This window comes from Vulpes vulpes, chromosome 15 (assembly GCF_048418805.1).
Source record: "Vulpes vulpes isolate BD-2025 chromosome 15, VulVul3, whole genome shotgun sequence".
Lineage (NCBI taxonomy): Eukaryota > Metazoa > Chordata > Mammalia > Carnivora > Canidae > Vulpes > Vulpes vulpes.
The window spans coordinates 40811884-40834832 of record NC_132794.1 but is presented as its reverse complement, the minus strand read 5'-3'; the positions used below and the strand labels follow the sequence as shown (position 1 = coordinate 40834832).

General features: G+C 42.5%; 1 protein-coding gene and 1 pseudogene across 1 annotated transcript in view; both read right to left on the bottom strand.

Moving 5' to 3' along the window:
* AVEN (apoptosis and caspase activation inhibitor) overlaps window positions 1–22949 on the bottom strand; it is a 170677-nt gene that overhangs the window by 83611 nt on the left and 64117 nt on the right. The gene's annotated exons all lie outside the window — the stretch shown is intronic.
* LOC140595598 (glyceraldehyde-3-phosphate dehydrogenase-like) lies at window positions 4973–6200 on the bottom strand (annotated as a pseudogene).

Below are 22949 nucleotides of genomic sequence, written 5' to 3'. Positions count from 1 at the left end.
GATGGAGTTGGGTGCACAGGCCGCAAGGTAGAAGCAAACTCCAAGCATGAACAGCACGGCAGCTGACCTAGTGGGGCAGGTGAAGGGAGTGGGGTGTCGGAGATGTAATGAGGAGCCAGATTGACAGAAGGAACCATCAAAGCAACAATTCCCCTATCTACTGGCCACACACTAATTCCTTGGAGAGCTTTAAAAAATTTCCATGAGGGCAGCCTGGGTGACTCAGTGGTTTAGTGCTGCCTTCAGCCCAGGGCCTGATTCTGGAGACCCAGGATCGAGTACCACGTCAGGCTCCCTGCGTGAGCCTACTTCTCCCTTTGCCTGTGTCTCTGCCTCTGTACGTGTGTGTGTCTCATAAATAAATAAATAAAATCTTTTAAAAAAATAAAAATAAAAAAGTTCCATGAGTCTCACTCGAGTTTCTGATCTGAATTTTCATTGGTATGGGGTGTGGCTGGTTGTGAGTAGTTTTGAAATCTCCAAAGGTCTGTAAATGAGTTTCAAACCATGGAATTGGAAGAACTCTGGGCTCAAGGATGCTAAGCACAGCTGGGGAAGGCAGTGGAGGGACTCCACTGAAAACAGAAAGATTAAGTAAAAGGTGACAAACTCAAAATCTAAACTCCCAACCCCTCCAGCCTCTTTTCCCATCTATCACCAAGAAATCCTAGACAGAAAATACTGGCAGCCAGATGTACGGAGCCTGACATGGGCAAAAAGCAAACAACAAATGATCCCAGTGTGAGGCCGGGGAAACCCTGGCAGCTGGGGTGCTCCAAGTGCTTTAAGTTCTGGAAAACTGAGAGGTATATGCCAACTAACAGATGGGAAAGCCATCATGAAAAGTTAAGAAAAAAAGACAAGGAAAACAAATATCTGGAATGTGTAGATACACCTGGGGACTGTGAAATTAAGTAAGTAATTTAACCATTAAGTATAATCACTTAGAGTCCCTTGAAAATAATCAGAATAAAAATGATAGCTATGTTAGGTCTATGATGGGTGGCAAATGTGGCAATAATGAGTTTCTATGGGGCAGAAATTCCATGAGCAATTCCACTCATTTTAAAAGGTTTTTCATTTTCATGAATGACAAAACAATTAGATATTAGCATAAGAGACCACATGCTATTTCTAAACATATCTAAAATGCTTATGAGGATATCAAATAATGTCTCTTAATTGCATATATGAGCTGTCTTGGTTGTTCTGCAAATTGATATAAAGAATCAAGCACTAAACTAATAATTTATTTTGTGAATTATTAAAAAGAAAATAACAATACTTTTAAGTAATACTTTCCCAACTCTTAACAAATATCTAAAGATATTAAAAATATAAGGGGGGAAAAAACCATCCCAAGACTCACAGATACAATGGTAGGAGTTTGAGACCCCCAAAAATGCATCTACAATGAAGTACAGCTTTTGAAGACTGTTTAAATATGACCATTCAACTCAATTCATTTCAACAGATATTTTTAATGCCCTACTGTATGTCAAGTCTCCTGCTAGGTGCTGGGCCTCAAAGATGAAAGGCTCTGCCTCTGCCCTCAAGGAGCTCAAAAGTTGTAAGGGAGACAAACACCCAAACAAGCCATCACAACCATTGTGAGAACTTGGGCCCTGCGTAGAGAGACAGCTCAAAGGAAGGACTGCCCTACTAGGGCATCTGAGGAAGTTTCAGAAAGAAAATGACGATCAGTGAGTTTTTAAGGTAAGAGGAGAAGTTGGTTAGGGGAATAATCAGATAAACAACTGGTAAAAATCGGTATGGTGAGTTCTGAAAACTATCATTAAAAGCAGGGTGAACTTGGGGCAGAGGAAGCAAGAGACTTTGGCCAAGGCCAGATCTAGAGAAGTCCGTGAGGCATTCCTGTCTTCAGCCCCAAACCTTTGGGAAGGCCTCCAGGCGGAAGGGAGACAAATACCATTTAGCCTCCCGGATTCCGCTTGCTTCACAGCCTTCCAAAAACAACTTAACAATTAATACTTGGACCATGTCCATATAATACTCTACAGCCATTATTCTCTGAACCAAAAATTAAATAAAGACTAAGCAAGCCTTCAAGCCCCTTCCCCTTTTCCTCCTCAAAGGGTCTCTCAGCCTATTCACAAACCTGCCCTCTTCCATTCCAGCACACCTGGCTCCTGAAGGCAGCGGCCATGTTGCCCAGATGGATCCACAAAACAGGAAACCAATTTCCTTCCCATCTACCCAAATAACACAAATTTTCAAATGGAAACTCTGCATCCATTTCTTCGGCAAGTTTTCGTCTCTCCGTAACCTCCGTAATTCATAACCTCCATGCACAGTGTCTAACCCACTCTGAATGGAACAGTTATTGAGAACTACACAACTGATTTTATGTCTCCAGTTTGTGGTGAGCATAACACTGCTTTCTAGGGTTCCAGAAGAACAAAGAGTGGAGATGCAAACAAAACAAAATGACCTACAGTGCTATTACTATTCTATATCCTCTCCTACCTCCTCTCAGACTCAGACCTACAGACTATTAACCCTTTTTTCTTTTATTTCAGTCTCATCTTTTATAATTCTTTCTCAACCCACCAAACTCAAATCTCCTCCACTTTAAGTTTTAAATATCCTACAATCCATGCACACCCTTTCCATGGACTTGCCCCTCCCTCAAACTCTGCTTCTTCTCAAACTGTCTTTTAAAGATTTTATTTATTTGAGAGAGACAAAGAAAGGGAAAGAGTTGGGGGAGGGGCAGAGGGAGAGGGTGTGTTGAGCATGGAGCTCAACATAGGGCTCGATCCCACAACCCAAGATCATGAGCTGAGCTGAAACCAAGAGTCAGATGCTCAACTAATTCAGCCATCCAGGTGCCATTCTCCAACAAACTTCTTAAAATCAGTTGCCCTATGCTTCCTCCATTTTCTTCTTGCTCATTCTTCAAAACTCCTTCCTCCACTCTGGATTCTGCACTCTTCACTCCAGTGCAACTGCCCTTACCATGGTGGCTCCTATGTCAAAATTATCAGCACTTCACAATCTTCTTCCTACCATTGATCACTTCCTCCTTTAAACCTTTGCCTTTTTCCTTTCCACCACAAACTCTGTTCTAGTCTCCATCCTTCCCTCCCCAACAACCCCTCTGCACATACTGGCACTCCTAGGAGTGCCTCTCTGTACAGGTTTCCCCGAGTAGAATACTTACTACTCCTTTTGTTCTCCTCCACTGTCTAGATACCTCTATCAGGTGTTGTCACATAAGTGCATATCCATCCACTCTGCTAGCCTGAAAGCTCCTCAAAGGCAAGAACCAAGTCTTCTTCCTCTCTCTCTGTCCCCCGACCAACCTCCCCTCACTCTTTGCACGGTGCCCCAACACATAGTGTTGTCCAACAGATGTTCCTAGAATGAACAATTGGTAACCAAATGTTATTACAAATTATCTGTATTACAAATACATACACATGTGGGCAGCCCAGGTGGCTCAGCAGTTTAGTGCCGCCTTCGGCCCAGGGTGTGATCCTGGAGACCTGGGATCGAGTCCCATGTTGGGCTCCCTGCATGGAGCCTGCTTCTCCCTCTGCCTGTGTCTCTGCCTCTCTCTTTCTCTGTGTGTCTCTCATGAATAAATAAATAAAATCTTTAATAAAAAAATACATATACATGTAATATTAAGATAATTCTGTGTATATTTCCTGCAAATTAAATTTAGCTTACATATTAACCAAATAATAATTATTGTTTTTATAGTTTATTATAGTTACCCTTATACATCCAGTTCATCCAGCCATAAAAAAAATTACAAGGTGCTCCTTTAGCTAAAGGAGCCAGGGCCTCAAAACCTAAGTCTACTTCATGTCATAGAACAAACATCTCTAGCCTCCATAATAAGAATAAAGAAAATTTTATTATTTGGCTACTCCCAGATAAGAGAGAGAAGGTACCTACCTACCCAGTTACAGTCACCCAAAAAAATAAATAAAAAATAAGGTAGAAAAAAATTAAGATGATGATTACTTCCTGACTCTGAGGACCATGTCTATTAGTAAAGCATTATATACACAATGAATAGAAGATCATTATGAGAAGAAAATGTTAAGAAATGATCATGGTAGTGCTCTTGCACTTGATAACAGTTTGATAGTTAGACATCAAAGGAAGAAAAATGCATCTTAAAAAAATTTAACTTCATGGAGAAGGATGCCTCTATCTTTCAGAGAAGTCACTCTCAACTCCATCTATAACTTGGATAAAAAGACCCATTCCTAACCACATGCCACACACAATTCACTACTCTTCATTCAGGTAAGCACAACTCTAGAGCTCAGAAACCCATTCAATTTCAACTGCAAGATCTCCAGGTCACCCAGCGTTTACGTGTCTGGAGTAACAGAAGATGTCTGTGAGGACCAAATTCTCTCCATCTCACCCAGCTTTTGAAGTAAGAGTCTGTATCAAGGTGGCCATGGAGGGGGATCCCAAGGTGGCACCTGCCTTTGGCCCAGGGCGCGATCCTGGAGACCCGGAATCGAATCCCACATCGGGCTCCCTGCATGGAGCCTGCTTCTCCCTCTGCCTGTGTCTCTGCCTCTCTCTCTCTCTCTCTCTCTCTCTCTCTCATAAATAAATAAAAATTTAAAAAAAAAAAAAAAGGTGGCCACGGAGGTAACAAGCAGCTCACAAGCAAGGGGGCAGAAAGATCAATATTATTCTTGTTGAGAAAAATAAGCCAGCTGTTTTCCACGTAAAAAGAACAAAAAGTTCTCATGCCTGGGTGGCTTGTTGAGTTAAGCTTCCAACGCTGATTCCAGCTCAGGTCGTGATCTCAGGGTCTTGGGATGGAGCCCAGTATTGGGCTCTGGGATCAGATCAGCAGTGCTGGGCTTGGGGTGCTCTCCCTCCCCTTCCGCTTGCAGCGCCACTGTGCATACCTGGGCCTTCTCACGCTCTCTCTCGGATGTATGGATGGATGGACGGATGGATAATAAATAAATTTTTTTTTTTGGCTGGGTACAGTATACTTTATTGATGGTACATGACAAGGTAGGGCTCCCCAAGCCCCTCCCCTTCCTCGGGGTCTAGGATATAAATTGGAGGTCAGGAGATTCTCAGTGTGTTGGGGGATTAAGTTGGGGCAGGGACTCCCCAGCAGCTGAGGGCCTCTCTTCCTCTTGTTCTTGCTGGGGCTGGTGGTCCAAGAGGCTCTTACTCCTTGGAGGCCATGTGGACCATGAGGTCCACCACCCGGTTGCTGTAGCCAAATTCATGGTCATACCAGGAAATGAGCTTGATGAAGTGGTCATTGAGGGCAATGCCAGCCCCGGTGTCGAAGGTGGAAGAGTGGGTGTCACAGTTGAAGTCACAGGAGACAACCTGGTCCTCAGTGTAGCCCAGGATGCCCTTGAGGGGGCCCTCTGATGCCTGCTTCACTACATTCTTGATGTCATCATATTTGGCAGCTTTCTCCAGGCAGCAGGTCAGATCCACAACTGACACATTGGGGGTGGGGACACGGAAGGCCATGCCAGTGAGCTTCCTGTTCAGCTCAGGGATGACCTTGCCCACAGCCTTGGTGGTGCCAGTGGAAGCAGAGATGATGTTCTGGGCAGCCCCTTGGCCGTCACGCCACAGCTTCCCAGAGGGGCCGTCCAGTCTTCTGGGTGGCAGTGATGGCATGGACGGTGGTCATAAGGCCCTCCACGATGCCAAAGTGGTCATGGATGACTTTGGCCAGAGGAGCCAAGCAGTTGGTGGTGCAGGAGGCATTGCTGACAATCTTGAGGGAGTTGTCATACTTCTCGTGGTTCACGCCCATCACAAACATGGGGACATCAGCAGAAGGAGCAGAGGTGATGACCCTCTTGGCCCCACCCTTCAAGTGAGCCCCAGCCTTCTCCATGGTGGTGAAGACCCCAGTGGACTCCACAACATACTCAGCACCAGCATCACCCCATTTGATGTTAGCAGGATCTTGCTCCTGGAAGATGGAAATGGACTTCCCATTGATGACAAATTTCCCATTCTCAGCCTTGACTGTGCCGTGGAATTGGGCCATGGGTAGAATCATACTGGAACATGTATACCATGTAGTTGAGGTCAATGAAGGGGTCATTGATGGCAACAATATCCACTTTGCCAGAGTTAAAAGCAGCCCTGGTGACCAGGCACCCTATACGGCCAAATCCGTTCACTCTGACCTTCACCATCGCCTCAGGGACGCGGCAGGACTGCACCAGAAGATGCGGCTGTCTGTCGAACGGGGAGGAGCAGAAAGCCTAAATAAAATCTTTTAAAAAAAAAGTTCACTGTAGGTTTCTAGGAGTACAGGGAACTGGAAAGTGACAAAGCACCAAGAAAACACAATATACCTTGCAACCGAGTCCCTGAGCTACCAGAGGAGGACTCCTAGGTGTGTCCTATGCCCCCTCTCCAGAGTCGCTTATCTGTCATTGGTAGCACCTGTAGCATTTGCTGGTTAGAGAGAAATTAAGGCTCATTCACTGCAACTTCAGCGTTCTCCAAACCAGACATCAATGCATTCAGTGGCAAAAAATTAAAATGAATCTCCGAAGAAATAGGAGGTTGTATAAACGATGAAACAGTATTAGCTCTTCTTTTCAAAAAAAAAAAAAAAATGGCTCCAAAGCAGCATAAATGAAAAGAGAGATTAAACAGATGTCAGGGTTTTGTGAACAGTTCAAGCAGACCTCATTCTCTGAGATGGTGAACTAGAGGTGGGAACGACACGGCCCCACCAAGGGAAACACCACAGACCAAAGTCTGCCAACCACCCAATAACTACATGTGAGTGCCTAACACGGCTCTTCAGGAAGAAAGCCACACACACAGGGACACCGGATTTGACATGATCCTCGACCACAGGGCTAAAGAGGAGATGAAGCAAAACAAAGACACAACAGACACAACACAGACTCCCAGTTTGTTCCCATTTATTCGCCATTTACTCCTAATCTCACACACTCAACTCTTGACGTGAATGACGCCCGGTTTATCGGCATCAGCACTTCCTAGTCATTACCTATCCAAGAACCCAATACAAAGTGATGCCCTCAATTTTCAGATACCATAAAAGATACTTATTTATCACAGTATTTTTTTTTAAGATTTCACTTATTTATCTGTGAGCAAGTGAGCACAAGTGGGGGTGAGGGGGGCAGAGGGAGAAGCAGACTCCACGCTGAGCAGGGAGCCTGAGTTGGACTTGATGCTGGGACCCAAGATGAGGACTGAAGCCAAAGGCAGATGCACTCGACCACACTCCACTGACCACGCCACCCAGGCACCCCAACATTTTTTTTAAACAGCACCTGCAGTCTTGCCCGTCGGAAAATACTACAGGATCCAAGCTGACCGGCATTAGAAGTACTCCGTGTATCTTTTTGCTTTGTAGTTTGTTAGTTAGTGACTGAAAGGGACTATTGAAATACACTTGGGCACAGGACTCGTTGGTTGTTTTTTTAAATCCTAGATAGCAATCAAATTGTGAGGAGGAAAATACAAACGAAGGTAACTTTTTGGTTTGAGCATATAATTACATTCTTTGTTAGGAATGTAAGCAGACAAGAATCTCACTAAGTATTTGGTGCTCTATTTGCCCCTAAAACTTATAAAATCTAAAGATATAATCCACAATGTACAATGCTAACGCTGCAAAGCGCTGCAGAGGATGATAACACTCCAGACCAGTGACCTGAGCTAACCCCTGCTCCAGGGCTGACGCACTCACGGAAATGGACAGCAGCAGCATTTGAAGGAGGATCGTGAATTCTAGTTTTCCAAGAGCCAAATGAGCAGTGAGGCAGGAGTGACAGGAAGAGGATAAGAAATATGAGGACACGGAAGGGAATGGGAATTAAAAATAAAAGCACCATTTTGTTCAATTATACATATTACTTACTTGTTCAAAATCAAGCACTAGTAGTTCATCTACCTCCCAATCAGTAACTATGTTAGCTATTCCTGGGAACCAAAGAGAGGGGTCACCAGACACCACCGTCCTAAACATTCAGGGACGGAACGAGACTCACCGTTACCGAAGATTCTAAGAATGGCAATAAGTAACTGAAATAGTAAGAGACGTACTTCGTTCATTCAGCATCTTCAAATACAAAGTATTCTCTAAAAATTTAATATGAGGGGCACCTGGGTGGTTTAGTCGGTTAAGTGTCTCACTTGAGCTCAGGTCATGATTTTGGGCTCCCTGCTTAGCAGGGAGTCTGCTTCTCCCTCTCCCCCTGCCTCTGCCCCCTTTATCCCACTCATGTCCCCTCTCTCTCTAATCTTTAAAACAAAAATAAATAAAAATTAAAAACTTAATTTGAGATAACTGAAGAATAACCTATCTTTAAATTATCATTCGTTGACTATGCTGGATTTATTTATTTTTTTATTGGAGTTCAATTTGCCGACATTTAGCATAATGCCCAGTGCTCATCCCAAGTGCCCCCCTCAGTGCCCATCACCCAGTCACCTCAACCCCCCGCCCTCCTCCTTTCCACTACCCCTTGTTCATTTCCCAGAATTAGGAGTCTCTCATGTTTTGTCACCCTCGCTGGTATTTTCACTCATTTTCTCTCCTTTCCCTTTCTTCCCTCTCACAAATTTTTATATTACCCAAATGAATGAGACTATATAATGTTTGTCCTTCTCCAATTGACTTGAATACTTCACTCAGCATAATACCCACCAGTTCCATACATGTTGAAGCAAATGGTGGGTATTTGTCGTTTCTAATGGCTGAGGAATATTCCATTGTATACATAGACCACATCTTCTTTATCCATCATCTTTCGATGGACGCCGAGGCTCCTTCCACAGTTTGGCTATTGTGGACATTGCTGCTAGAAACATCGGGGTGCAGGTGTCCTGGCATTTCACTGCATCTTATCTTGAGTATGCTAGATTTAATGTAAAATTCTATTTTAATGCTGGCCACCAAGTAACCTTTTGTGGCAATCCTGATCATTCATTATAAAGCAGCAGCAGCCTGGGGGACTGATACTGCAGGACTGTTTGCCTCCACAGTAATGAACACTTCCAGTTATTGCTTTGATGTGTCTACTTTCCCGCAGTCACTCCCCGCCACCCTCACCAGGCTTGCTTGCCCCTACTTTTCCCTGCCCTCCTCAAATTTGCTAACCCCACTTCTTAGGCTCCATCTCCGGCTACTGCTATTCCCTTGACGACTCACAGCATCACCTTTGCCAACATGGTTATCTCACCAAACTCTCTGATCTGTCAGTCTGGTAGCTGAAAACACATCTTTCGGTTTATTTTAATTTGCATTTTCTTACCATGAGTGGGTTGAGCGTCTTCTCACAAGTTTAGGAGCCATTTGCATTTCTTTTTCTGTGAACAGTCTGCTCCTAGCCTTGGCCCATTTTCAATAAGGTTGTTAAAACTCATTACATATATTGGCAATTAGTTCCCTGTAATAGGAGTTAAAATCCTCTCCACCAACCCCCACCCCATGTGCCCAGTTATTTGTCTTTGGTTATGCTGTTTGCCAGGCAAAAATTCTTAATTTTTATGTAATCACATTTAATAGTCTTTTCTTTTATGGTTCTGGGTTTTACAAAATATTTAGAAAGATCTTCCCCCTTTTGATGTTAGAAAACAATGTAGCGGTGATTTGTTCTAATACTTTGATAGGGTTTTTAATTTTACACTAAAATTTTGACTCACATGGACTTTAACCTGTTACACAGTATGAGGTTTGAATCCCACTTTTTCCCCCAGATAGTGACTCTACTTGTGCTAACACTACTGATGAACAAATCCATCTTTCTCCCAATGACTTGAAATGCTTTGTTGGAGTTTTTTGCTTATGTCATGATCTCCTGGTGCTTAGGATTTCTGGTATAATAACATTGATATAAAGTAGAGTTAAGAGTAGTTGAGACTTAAGGCATTGCTTTACAGCTTCTGAAAGGATCAAAATTTACTTTCTCTATAAGGTCCTTGGGACCGGTATTGGGGACCCGTGTTCCTTTATGTAGCTAGCAAGCAATAAGTGCTTAATGAATGTTCTTTTTTTTTTAAGATTTTATTTATTTATTCATGAGAGACACAGAGAGAGAGGCAGAGACACAGGCAGAGGGAGAAGCAGGCTCCACGCAGGGAGCCTGATGTGGGACTCGATCCCAGATCCTGGGGTCACGCCCTAAGCCAAAGGCACAGGCTCAACCTCTGATCCACCCAGGTGTCCCAATGAATGTTCTTTGAATGAATACTGATCTATATTTTTAAGGACCATGCATAGATCGAAGTTCTCTTAGGGTTTAGAAAAGAGGTGCATCACTGTTGATTAACAATGTATGTCTTCAACCAAAGTCCTTCAGTCTAGTCAGTATCTAGCAACCTCACTAGAGTCGAACATTTAATCACAATTCAACTAGTTACATTACAACCAGTATGGAATATGATTCAGCAGTTTCTTAGAAAACAGAACATAAATCTACCCTAGGACCCCCCATTTCAAATCACTCCAAGGTATTTACCCAAGAGAAACGAAAACGTATGGCCACAAGGAGACTTGTACATAAGCGTTCATAGGAGTTTTATTCATAATAGCCCAAAATTGGAACTATACAAGTATCTGTGGACTGGAGAAGTCATGAAAAATTGTGCTATATTTGTTTGATTAAAAATCAGTCAGCAATAAAGGAATATGCTATATGCAACAATGTGGGTAAATCTCAGAATCATCACATTGTGTGGGAAAAGACATGAGGATACATACCACATAATCCTATTTGCAGGCCTTTCAAGAACAGGCAAACTAATCATGGTGACAGAAATCAAACCATGGGTCCTTGGGGAGGGGGAAAAGAGAAGAAAAGCCCTTTCTGGAGCGATGGTAATGTTTTAGAGCAGCTATCTTCAAGGTCCTGTCCCTGAACCTGCAGCATCTGAATTGCTACAAATGGAAGTTCTCAAGTTCCTGCCCCAGACCTACAGAATCTGAAATTCTGGGGGTGGGCGCAGCAGCCTCTGCTTAGCAAGCCATCCTGGTACTTCTGAGGCATGCTTGAGGCTGAGCACCTCCACTCGGTTTGTGGCACATTTACACAGGTGTGTAAATGTTAAAGCTCACCAAAGAGTTCACTCAGGATCTGAGCTTTTAAGATTTGAGAGAGAGAGAGCGAGTGTGTGCACACACATGCATGAGAGTGTGATGTGGCACAGAGGGAGAGAGAGAATCCTTAAACAAGCTCCCTGGTGAGCACAGAGCCAACTTGGGCCCAATCCCAGGACCCTGAGATCATGACCAGAGCTGAAATCAAGAGTTGGCTGGCTGGCCACTTAGCTGACTGAGTCACCCAGGCACCCTAGGATCTGAGCATTTTATAAGTAAACTATACCTCAATTTTTAAATTTTAGATATAATTCTTTAAATATCATCTTTAACCCCCCCCAAAAAAATAAAAATATAATCAAATAAATAAATAAATATACTTCACCCAAATGTGTCTCCTCCTCCTGTTTTCCTGACCTTGATAAGTGGCAAAATAATCCACCTAGGAGCCTGAATAACCCACCTACGAACTTGAATCCTTTTTTACTCCGTACCCTCCTGTCCTCCACACAGTCAACCCCCTCCTCGTCCAGGGCAGTCTCCACAATGCCAGAGCTGTTGCCCTTCCTGCTGCTTTTTAAAAGACTGTGGCTCCCTTCTATCTATCTCAAGCATGAAGTCTACACTCCCTGGCAGGGCACCAAAACCCTCCAGCAACCTGGTCCCGGCCCAACACATCTAATCTGACCTCAGGCCACTGCCCCCTCGGGCTTCACCTCAGCATGGTCAGGGTACTGCTAACCTGCTGAGCATGTTCTGGCCTCCCAGCCTTTGTTCAGGCTGCCCACATCTCCCCCATGCCACCTCTCCCACTCCCCTGCTCCGTCAGTGCTAGCTACCCACTAAAACCCAGTGGCAATATCACCTCTTCTGTAAAAGTTCCCTATCCTCCCACCCCAGGCAGAAATCACTGCTCCCTGCTCCATGCTTACACTTTTCCTACTTTGGAGAATATAGATCAACCTGCGTCTCTCTTTTTTTCACGCACATTTCATTCTTAAAGGCTCTTCACTTTTAGGCAATCTCTTCCTATCGTTCCCTACTTATGGCCTTTCAGTAGGTCCTGATTGCCTACCAGGTGAAGTTCAAATTTCTCAGCAGGAGGTTCAGGACAAGCCTATCGTCATGCCCCTGGCAGCTCTAACATCTCTCCCACCTCTCCCTGCCATTTTGTCAAAGCCGACAGCCCTGAAAGCACCAGGCTCTCCTGCGTTCCCAGACGTTTCCATGTGCTTCTCCTCCTGCCTAGAACTTCCTCCCCCTGACCACTTCCTCTTTCTTCATCTCCTCCTCCTGTGCTTTCCTGTGAAATCGAGTCCCAGCGTCAGACTACAACAGCGAGTAACTGGTCATTAGGTTGGAGAAGTAGGAACAGACAACACAGAAGATCAGAAGCCAGGTAAGCTGGCATCAGAGCAAGAAGGAAGAGGAGGAGGAGCTGGGCCTTCTCTGCAGGTGCCGGAGAAATCACAGTGAGTACAGTGCAGCATCCCCCGACCCTCAGCAGCTCAGTTTAGTGGAGATTGGACAGACACACAAACAAGTCTCTACAACTCAGTGTGTGACCAAAGGATGCTACTAGACAAAGACACACAAGACAGGACACACATCAAACACATAGAGCCACAGATTTACGGGAGTTGTGAGATGTAAGCAAAGCTCAGAGAGGTCACAAAGAATAAGATGCTGTTGACTCCAGCACCATCAGAGCTATAGAGTATCAACTACTAAATTCCTGTTGAATTATGCGTCCTTAGAAAAGTAATTTAACTCTTCAGAGCCTGAATTTCCCAATTCCAAAAGAAAAGAACTTGCTCAGATACGGAGGTTTCCTTTAGCACTAAAATATTCACAAACGAAAGCAGAATCCTAGACACTGAACAAATACATGGACTTTTTCACAGGAGTAGAAAGGAGAGTGACTTTTGAATATTCAATTATAAGGGTAACCAAAAGCAATCAATAGATGGAATTTTATGTCATGTCAGTGAATAGGACATTGAATTTTCAAATCCTGAAAATGGCAGCTCAAAATGGAACTGCTGACACAACCTCCACCATAGTAGCAAATGCACGACCATCATCAGGTTGTTATGGCAACTAGAATACTTGGGTTAAAGAGAGGAAGACAGTCTGTGTGTGCGTGGCAGATTCTCTTACCATTCCCATCAGAAATATTTTTAATGTTTTACATGTAATCTCAAACTATATTCTTCACTTAGCACATAACAAGCCCCCTGTTAATGTTTTGGAATAAACAAGAAAAATGGGTTTCATAAAATTGGCCAGGGGGGCTAGGGGGAGGTCAAGGAGTACCTAGCCAACGTCTACTCCCAATTCAGCTTAACATACATCCCCTAAGAAAGCTCCCCTTACCTCTCCTAGTGAAATTAGCTATTTCCTCCCACATGGAAGACCCACTTTACGTCTCCTTCTCTAACAGCCTCAATACCTGACCCACTAAAGGGCAACATTGTTCATTTATATGCTTGTCTCCCTCAGTCCATGTCAGCTGCTTGGGAACAGAGTTTATCCTCAGTTACCTTTATACATCCAGTGCCTAGAACAAGGCAGTTATTGTAGGTGTTAAAATGTTCAACTCAGAACTAAAGAATCAACCCTATCAAATTATAAATATGAAATCTCTCTACAGGAACAATATAATTTTTTTACCTTATCGAATGTATTTCTTGTAAAACATATTTCATTTTTCTTATTATTCGTAAGAATTTCTCCTAGGAGAGAAATCGAGAATTTTTTTTAAAGATTTTATTTATTTATTCATGAGAGACACAGAGAGAGAAGCAAAGACAAAGGCAGAGGGAGAAGCAGGCTTCTCACAGGGAGCCCGATGCAGAACTTGGTCCCAGGACCCCAGGGACATGACCTGAGCCGAAAGCAGACGCTCAACCGCTGAGCCACCCAGGGGTCCCAGAAATGGAGAATTCAGTGGTATGGAGAATTCATGGAAAGAACCATAGGCTGGGATTCTGATTCCAGGGATTCTACTGTTCAACATACTTCCTGTTAACCAGTCACAAGATCTGCATCCTTGGGTAAAGGCCAACCTCCCTGATGCTCAGCATTCTCATCTAGAAAATGAGGTGCCTGGGCCATCTAAGAGCTCCTCCTGTATAAGCACCTGTGTAACCAATACATGTTTTTAAAGCATTAAAGAAATATGAACATGTTGGAATGCCTGGGTGGCTCACAATTGGTTAAGCATGTGCCATCGACTCAGGTAATGATCCTGGGGTCCTGGGATTCTGCTTCTCCCTCTCGCTCTGCCCCTCCCTCTGCTGTTCCTCCTCTTGTGCGTTCTCTCTCTCTCTCTCTCTCTCTCTGATAAATATAATCTTAAAAAAGAAAAATTTGAACATGTCAAAAACCATTCATGGAAGGTTTTTAAGAAAATGGTTCTCAAGCACATTTCATATTTAGAGAAGAAGTGGAAGCATACATGATATTCATTCCTAGAGTGGCTTTTTCCAACCACACCACATTCAGGGAGATACTATTTATCAGTTTCTTTCCTACCTCCCTGGAATACCTGCAAGGAGAGAAGTTACAATGAGTACATGTTGCGTGTAAATAGCAGAGACAAAAATAATAATAATAATAAACAAAGTGAGGTGAAAAACCATCATGTGAAACACAGAAAAGTATTTCTTTACAAAGGTAACACTTCAGAGTATATGGATTCCCACATACAGAGCCTGTATTCTTTCACATGCCTCAAGTTTCTGAGAAGGTAAGAATTCTCAGATCCAGTCATCCTAGTCAATATTCTCTCTCTTGATCTTCCCCTTCCCAAAGCTGCTCCTTCTCCGGCTTCCCCCCATTTCAGCAAATGGCATCTCCAACCATTTACTCCGACCTCTTACTCAAACCAGACTTGAGAGAGTCATTTTCAACCCTTTACTCTCCATCATACCCCGACACCCAATTCATCAGCAATTTCTCTTACACCTCCAAAACACTCTTCTAATCTATCCACTTCTCTCCTTTTCCATTGTTACCACCTTAGTATAAGGTCAGGGACTAAAATGTTTGCTGCCAAAATTCTTACAGTGAATCCCTAACCCCCAATATGATGATATTAGGAGGGAAGGCCTGGGGTGGGAGGCAGCATTGGGTTCAGATGAGGTCACAGCAGTGGAGCCCCCAGAGGAAACTCCAGCATCCTCTCTGTGAGGACAGAGCAAGAAAGCAGCTGTCTGCAAGCCAGAAAGAGAACCCTCACCAGAACCTGGTCATGCTGGCACCTGATCTCAGACTTCTCAGGCACCAGGACTATGAGGAACAAATGTGTGTTAAGTCACACAGTCTCTGGTATTTTAGTATAGCAGCCCAAGTTAAGATAGGAACTGTCATATTTTGCCCAGATCATTACAATAATCTCCCTACTGCTCTACCAATTTCTTAATTTCTTACCATACCCACACAGGACTCAAGAGAGATCTTTTAAAAACATAGCAAATCATGACATACCCCTGCCTAAAACCTTTAACTTTGGGCAGCCCTGGTGGTGCAGCAGTTTAGTGCCACCTGCAGGCCGGGGTGTGATCCTGGAGACCGGGGATCCAGTCCTACATCCGGCTCCCTGCATGGGGCCTGCTTCTCCCTCTGCCTGTGTCTCTGCCTCTCTCTCTCTCTCTCTCTCTCTCTCTCTCGCTCTGAGTCTCTCATGAATAAATAAAAAATAAAATCTTTAAAAAAAAAAAAAAACTTTAACTCCCCCCCCTTATCTGTCTACGTGTCATTACACAGTTATGATTATTTGCACTTATTCATGCTCACACTAAAAATGCACCTACTATTTCTCACTCATAGAACTCTACCCTAGAATTTATCCAAAGCAGCTTATACTACCCAATCCTGGGGCCCTTCTTTTACTCTGTCTTTCAAATAATTTACAAAAACATTAAATGCAAACTGTCTCAACTCCTGGAATATGCCCAAAGTTCTTCCATTCTAAGAACTGATGTCTCTTCCTATACTTTTCTTGCTGGCTCAAATGACCTATTCACATAAAGGCCCCAAGATTATTTATATAGTTAGCTATTTATCAAGGTTTTTAAAACAGAATTCAAGGTATAAACTTTGTCATAATATATTTTTTAAAATCTAAAATACAACCTCCACTTGTTTCTAGTCACCAGTATATTTATTTCTAAAACCAAGCTACCTTTTCATCAGTAATTGTTCACCTAAGTATCCAAGTATTCTACACTTCTAAAAAATAGGTCACTAATCTTAAATGATCAGAATTCCCTCTAGAACTTTCCTTACAGATAAAAGACTAACAAATTGCCATGCTTCTCCAATTTCAGCCTTAACTTCTTTTAAAACTCACAAATGCTATTAGTTCAAAATATCCACATAAAAATGCTTGTGAAATGTGTAACCATTAAACTGATAACTACTGAATCAAAATTTGGGTCTTCCTAATAATGGAACAGACACCACTAAAGAGACAACCACTCCAAACAGTTACACTGTTTTGTATGAAAAGGAAAAATTGCACTAAAACATATTGTGTAACATGGATGGTTGGACATTACCCTGAAGTCCCTTCCAGCACTAAAATTAAATTAAATTCCATAATAATAATGACAACTGCCAACATTTATTGGGCACTTGCCCTCAATGTCCCAGGCACTATGCGAGGGGCTTTTCATGGATCATTCACAGTATGTCTAGAAGCACATTACCATGAGACACTTCCCCATTTAAACTCCCCTAACATACAAGGGATTCAAACAGGACACAGATCCTTTCCAAAAAATTTCTCTGGTATAAAGGAAAAATTGATACAGAAGGCCCTAAGTTATGGGGCTTGCTTTGTTCCCTGGGATTGGGAGAAGCTGATTGCCGTAAGAAGTTGTTACCTAAAGATCGGATGCCTAGAGCTGCTGAGAAGGGCACCAGGAAACAAAAACCAGAGTCCAGCCAAATAGCCCTGCTGCCCCAGGGAATGGCTCCTTGCCAGACTGATGAAGACACAGCATCAGGGCGCATCACGAAAGCAGAAGTGATCTGAGTATAGATGAAGAATGACAAGAAAGTTCAAGAGAATTAGTGGCACTGATAAATCTGGAAATCTGAAGGGCCCTGGTAATAGGGATCTAGAAGTACAGGACGTGGCCATGCCCAACATACAGTTTTGTGGCCGTGTGGTTATACTTCAGTGTCTCGACTATACTGAAGAGTTCTCAGGGGCAGGGACCTTACCATTTTTTTAATCTACCCCCAGGACATAGCACAGCCTAGGGCCCAGAACATAAAAAGCACTTAATAAATATATAAGGGGAAATATCAGTAACTAATCTCCCGGGGCACATATTTATTCCACTTACTGGGGTGTACCTATAAAATCAGAGCTTTCTAAGGTGAGGTCTGGAGACCTCTAGTGGTTACCTACAGTTCACTGGAAGTCAAAACCTGAAGGGCAAAATGTAAAGGGCCAAACGCCAGGACACAGGTTAAGGCCCAAGGTAAGACAAGGGAGTGCTATCATAGAGTAACGAACTAAAGAAGTTTTAAAATGAGACATTTTTAAAAGTCAAAATAAGATAAAAATGGAGTCAGCTTACCTGGATGAGATACATCTGAAGAAAGCAATGGTTTCCTAATAATCAATTTTATCATAAAACGCCAATAAATCTGGTTTGTATTCCCTCATTATCACACAAAGTTTTTAATTCTTTTAGCTAAATATAAAGGACTCGTATGCTAAAGCATATTGCTATTTGAGAGACTATAAGAGAAAAGGTGAGCAATTTTGTAGAGAAAAAGATCACCCCTTTATAAATTCTGAGCACGAAGGAAGCATTCATTCTATATTACACTCAGTATCTTTTTCTCAAAGATAGTCAACTCTTGGCATCATCCACCAGTGTTCTGGTGTCTCTGAAACTGCAGACCTCATTTTGGTAGAAAGCTGGTGAGCCCAGAGAGCCACCACTCTTTCAAACTTCTCCGAGTCTCACACTTAAAGAGAAAATCTCCATTGTGCTTTTTTCTCAGTAAAGAATCTCTCTGGATTCTGGGCTCTGGAACCACCTTCCCTGGATTCATATCACAGATCAATGTTTTATGAATTAAGTCAAGTTACTTAAGCTCTTCACATCTGTTTCCTCCTGTATAAAACAGAAATAACAGTCTGCATCAAGGCTGTGAAAGTAGATGTACTGTATGTTCCAAGAACCTAGTAGTGTTGTGCACCTATAAGGAATCAGGAAGTATTTAGCAGTTATTTCAATTAAATGGCTAAAATGATCTAGAATGACCCAAGTAAGCCAACAAAGATTTGATGTCTTTAACAAAGGCAACAAGAAAAATATATTTTAGAGATTGCAAGATTCTACAATACTCTCTTATAGTGCAACTTTTTCTTGGTTTATCAACTAAAATAATCACATTCAGTTGAGATTGCAAATATTTAAACTGTCCTAAAGATAAGTAGTAGCTACAGAAGAAACCTTTAACCACAAATCCTACTAACTTAAGAACTAGAGAACATAAAGAGGAGACTTTTCTTTTCTTTATAAAAGCTGTTAGAATTTTGCAAATACTCAAAAACACTTGTAAGCATACTTCTTAGGTGTGGACCAAATGTTCATACAAGGATGAATTCTGAGGGTGAAAATAATCAATCTTATTATACAAAAAAGGATTTTAAAATCCTATGAAGCCTATGAAACTTCTAAGTTGTTTGGTCAAATTTATGATGGAAACAGGAGTTTAGATCAAATATGATGGTTGCAAAAATGGGAGATGGGAATTGAGACATGTGAACAAAAGAAAACTGCTTTATTATATGCATCAGAGAGAATATAAAGTCCATTTCCCTGAGACACTCACTCCTTTCCCTCATATGGGAGGGGAAGACAGGAAGGGATAAGCCATCTGTCCAACCAGCAACTTGACCAATCAGATATCTGGATAATATTTACAGGGATGACTCAATGCTTTTGGAGAAAAATGATTCACACAATGGCTGAAGTACACCTGCTTTTTTGGTTTGGAACTCTCCAAGGTCACTGCTTGAGCCACTGCTTGAGTTTTTCTATTCAGTTTATAGTTAGTGCTGGGAGAAAAATGATTTGAAATCAAGTCAGCGCTTATACCCAAAATACACTCATAATCTATTAGTCTAGTTTCCTCTACAGCCACTCTGTCACCAACTATACAATGTCCTATAGTAGAAACTGCAGATTTACAAAATGCCCACCTAATGTTGATATTGCATTACACATGATCAAGGGCGAAAATTAGAGATAACTTAGAAAGGAAAAAAGAAGCCTTTTTCCATTCAATTTATCTATATGTAATGGTCACAGTCAGTAATTCTTTATCAAACTTTCAATAGAGCATTTATATAGGTAATAAAGCACATATATTCCTTGTTCGGCAAGATTTAAGAGAGGACAGGCTTTTAATTTTGGGGTGGGGAGGTGGACTGGCAGTGCCATCAGAGGCTTTATTTGGGAAAAGACACTTGAATTGGCTTTTGGTTGGGGGCATGGACAAGAAGAGGGGGTACCCAGGGCAGTAGACTCCCCCTAAGGGTAGGCTGAGGACTGGGGCTGGACCTTAGGTGGGTCTCTAAGGCAAGGCTCCCCTGCACAGCTCCTTCCCCCAAAGGCTTTATGGGGGCCACAAGAGCAAGGAGGCTGGGAGGGCCACAGTGGCTTATTCACTTGGGCAGGATGTCAGACTCAGACACCAGCTTCCCATCTCAATCTTCTTCACAACCATGGCTTTGGAGATGCTGCCGTGGCTGAAGGAATTGCCAGGGCCAAAGCTGGACTGGACGGAGCTCTGGCCATAGTTGAGGCCAGGGCTTGTGAGGCCCCCATAAGCCAAGTTCAGGCCACCTGAGAAGCCGCCAGTGGTCTTCGTATGAACACATGTTCATATGTTACGAACTCATGTTCTGCATCCCAGACTCCAGCTGGCTCTCCTCACCCTCCAGCAGCTTGCATTAGGTGGCAATCTTGATGTCCAGGGCCAGCTTGACCATTCGTGAGCTCCTGGTACTCGCGCAGCTGCCAGGTCATGTCCTGCTTGGCTCGCTGCAGGGCGGCCTCCAGCTCGGCCACCTTGATATTGGCATCCTTAACGGTCAGCTCCCCGCACTGCTCGGCATCGGTGACGGCAGCCTCCAGGGCAGCCTTCTGGTTTTTGAGGGCTTTGATCTCAGCCGGGAGGCAGCTGATGCTCCAGTTCATCTCAGAAATCTACGTCTTCGCGCAACATAAGTCATCCCCATACTTTCCAGCTAATGTCTGCAGCTCCTTGTACTTGATCTGGTACATGGTCTCAGCCTTGGCCTGGCTGCAGTTGGCGATGTCCTCATAATGGGCTTTGACCTCAGCTGTGATGCCATCCATGTCCAGGGAGCGGCTGTTGTCCATGGACAGCACCACGGATGTGTCCGAGATCTGAAACTGCGGCTCACAGATCTCCTCTTCATACAGGCTTTTAAAGGGATCATTTGAGAACACAGTAAGTGCTACACAAAACTACCAAACAATTGTGTGCTAACAGGACACAGAGCAGGGGCCGGAGTCAGGTATGTACCTCCTTCCAAAAACCTTTGGAGAGCAGTATTCTGAAGCCCTCCATAAAACTGGGAGCATGCTCCCTAGCAATACCTTTGAACCTGGCTATAATCCCCATCCACACTTTTTCAATGGCTCCCCATATTCTGCCTTCCCCATTCTCCTTCATCTAGCCAACCTAAAAGATGGCAAGAGAGAAAGGAGTGGGGGCCCTTGAGGGGCTCACGGGATGAGTGTCTGCCTTTGGCTCAGGGCATGACCCCAGGGTCCCAGGATCCAGGCCCACATTGGGCTCCCCACAGGGAGTCTGCTTCTCCCTCTGCCTGTGTCTCTAGCCCTCTCTCTGTATCTCTCATGAATAAATAAATAAAATCTATTTTTAAAAAAATTAAAATAGCTTCTTCATTAAAAAAAAGAAAAGAAAAAAAGAAGTGGGATCAGAGAGAAACAAAATCTGAATGAGAATCAATTTCAGTGGGAGACAGCGCAGCACACAGTAATTTCAGGATCCTATATTACTACATTCCTGAAAAAGTTGAGTAGATGGCCAAATGGCTCTACTTTTTCAGAAAGGAGCTGAGAGTGCCAGAAAAATAAAAATTCATAGGAAAGGAAAAATCTGACATTAATGTTAAATTATAAAATAATTTCTATAATTATGTGTAATTATATAATATCATAGTCATTGGCCCCATTTGGTTTTTACTTCTCTATCTTTCAATCTTCACAGAACTTGAAGTCACATTCATGCTGAAACATGGCTCAGTAATCAATAGTTTGAAACTTGGGCTATTTATATAACAATGCTCTATTGTGTTTGATAAGGTGAATAAGCAAGATGGTTTTTGTTAGCAATAAAGTAGAATTGACCCTGGGATGTATTTCATCAAATTTGCCCAGCCCAAAAGGTAGTAGCCTCAATAGCTTGGGGACAGAATTTTGAACTACATACCCCAGGACAAATCATGAAAAGCTTGCAAAAAGCAATGGACCTCACCAATAGTCAATCATAGCCACATAAACTCACATTCCTTTTCACTTATTATCTTGCATAATGTTAATGGGGAAAAGGTTCAAGAAAATATCTTAGAGATATGTCCTCTTATGTAGAGATTCATATTGTAAGCATATATGGAAGACTACTCTAAAACTAAATTTTATTTCTTTATCACATGTGATCATCTAAGTTAGTGTCTGAAATTCTAATGCCTAACAACTATAAGTAATACACGGACTTTGTATAGAATCTAATTTTTCAAAAACCTAGGTCAAGAGACAGTTCCTGAGGCATGAAAAACCTGAAGCAGGCTGGACACCATCTGACCCAAAGAATTACTAACAATTAACTCCCAACTTAACTACTGCTCATTATAAGTGTTGTTAGGTGCAATAATGGCACAGTGGTCAAAGGGAGAAGGTGTCCATGTGTGCTAACATGCAGGGGGGAATGAGATTTGCTCTAAAACCTCTCAGCTAAGAAAAAAAAAAGTTAAATGAAGCAAATATGGCAAGAATCTTGGTAATTAGTAAATCTGGGTAATGGGTTTATGAAAGTTCATACATTATTTTTTCTTAGTTTTTTTTTTTTTTAAGATTTTATTTATTTATTCATGAGAGACACAGAAGCAGAGAGAGAAGAAGCAGGCTCCATGCAGGGAGCCTGATGTAGGACTCAGTCCGGGAACTCCAGGATCACACCCTGAGTTGAAGGCAGATGCTCAACTACTGGGCCACCTAGGCGTCCCTTTTTCTTAGTCTTGTGTAAGTTTGAAGTTGTTTGTGATTTTAAAAAACATTTAAAAAGCATTTATTGTCTAGAAATACCCCTAAAAGGACTCTATGAAAGGATAGGAAAAGGAAAAAAATCTTGCATTACATAAAAAATGAATTACAAACATCATAAAATTGACAGTTTTAGATCTAGTCTTTTACACAGCTACTCAGAATTCCATCTAATATTTTTAAATAAAGATGCTGCTAAAATTTTATACTAAATGATGATTCATAATGTTCTATTACAAAGCAACAAAAGGCATGTGCCCAAAAGACACATAAAAACAGGTGTGCCTAAAAAAAAAAAAAAAAAAAAAAAGGTGTGCCTTTCACAAAAAGCAGCCTTTTCCCTGCTACAAATTTGTAAAAGCTCACAATATATTTTTCTTTTTAAAATTGTCCTTCTTTGGAGAAAACGATGAAAAACCAGCTCAGCAGAATGTCTGCAAATAATGCAAAGGTAAAATACAGAGTCCTTTCTTCCAGCCAAAAGGACGAACGGGGGGAGAATAAATGAACATTCTCAAGAG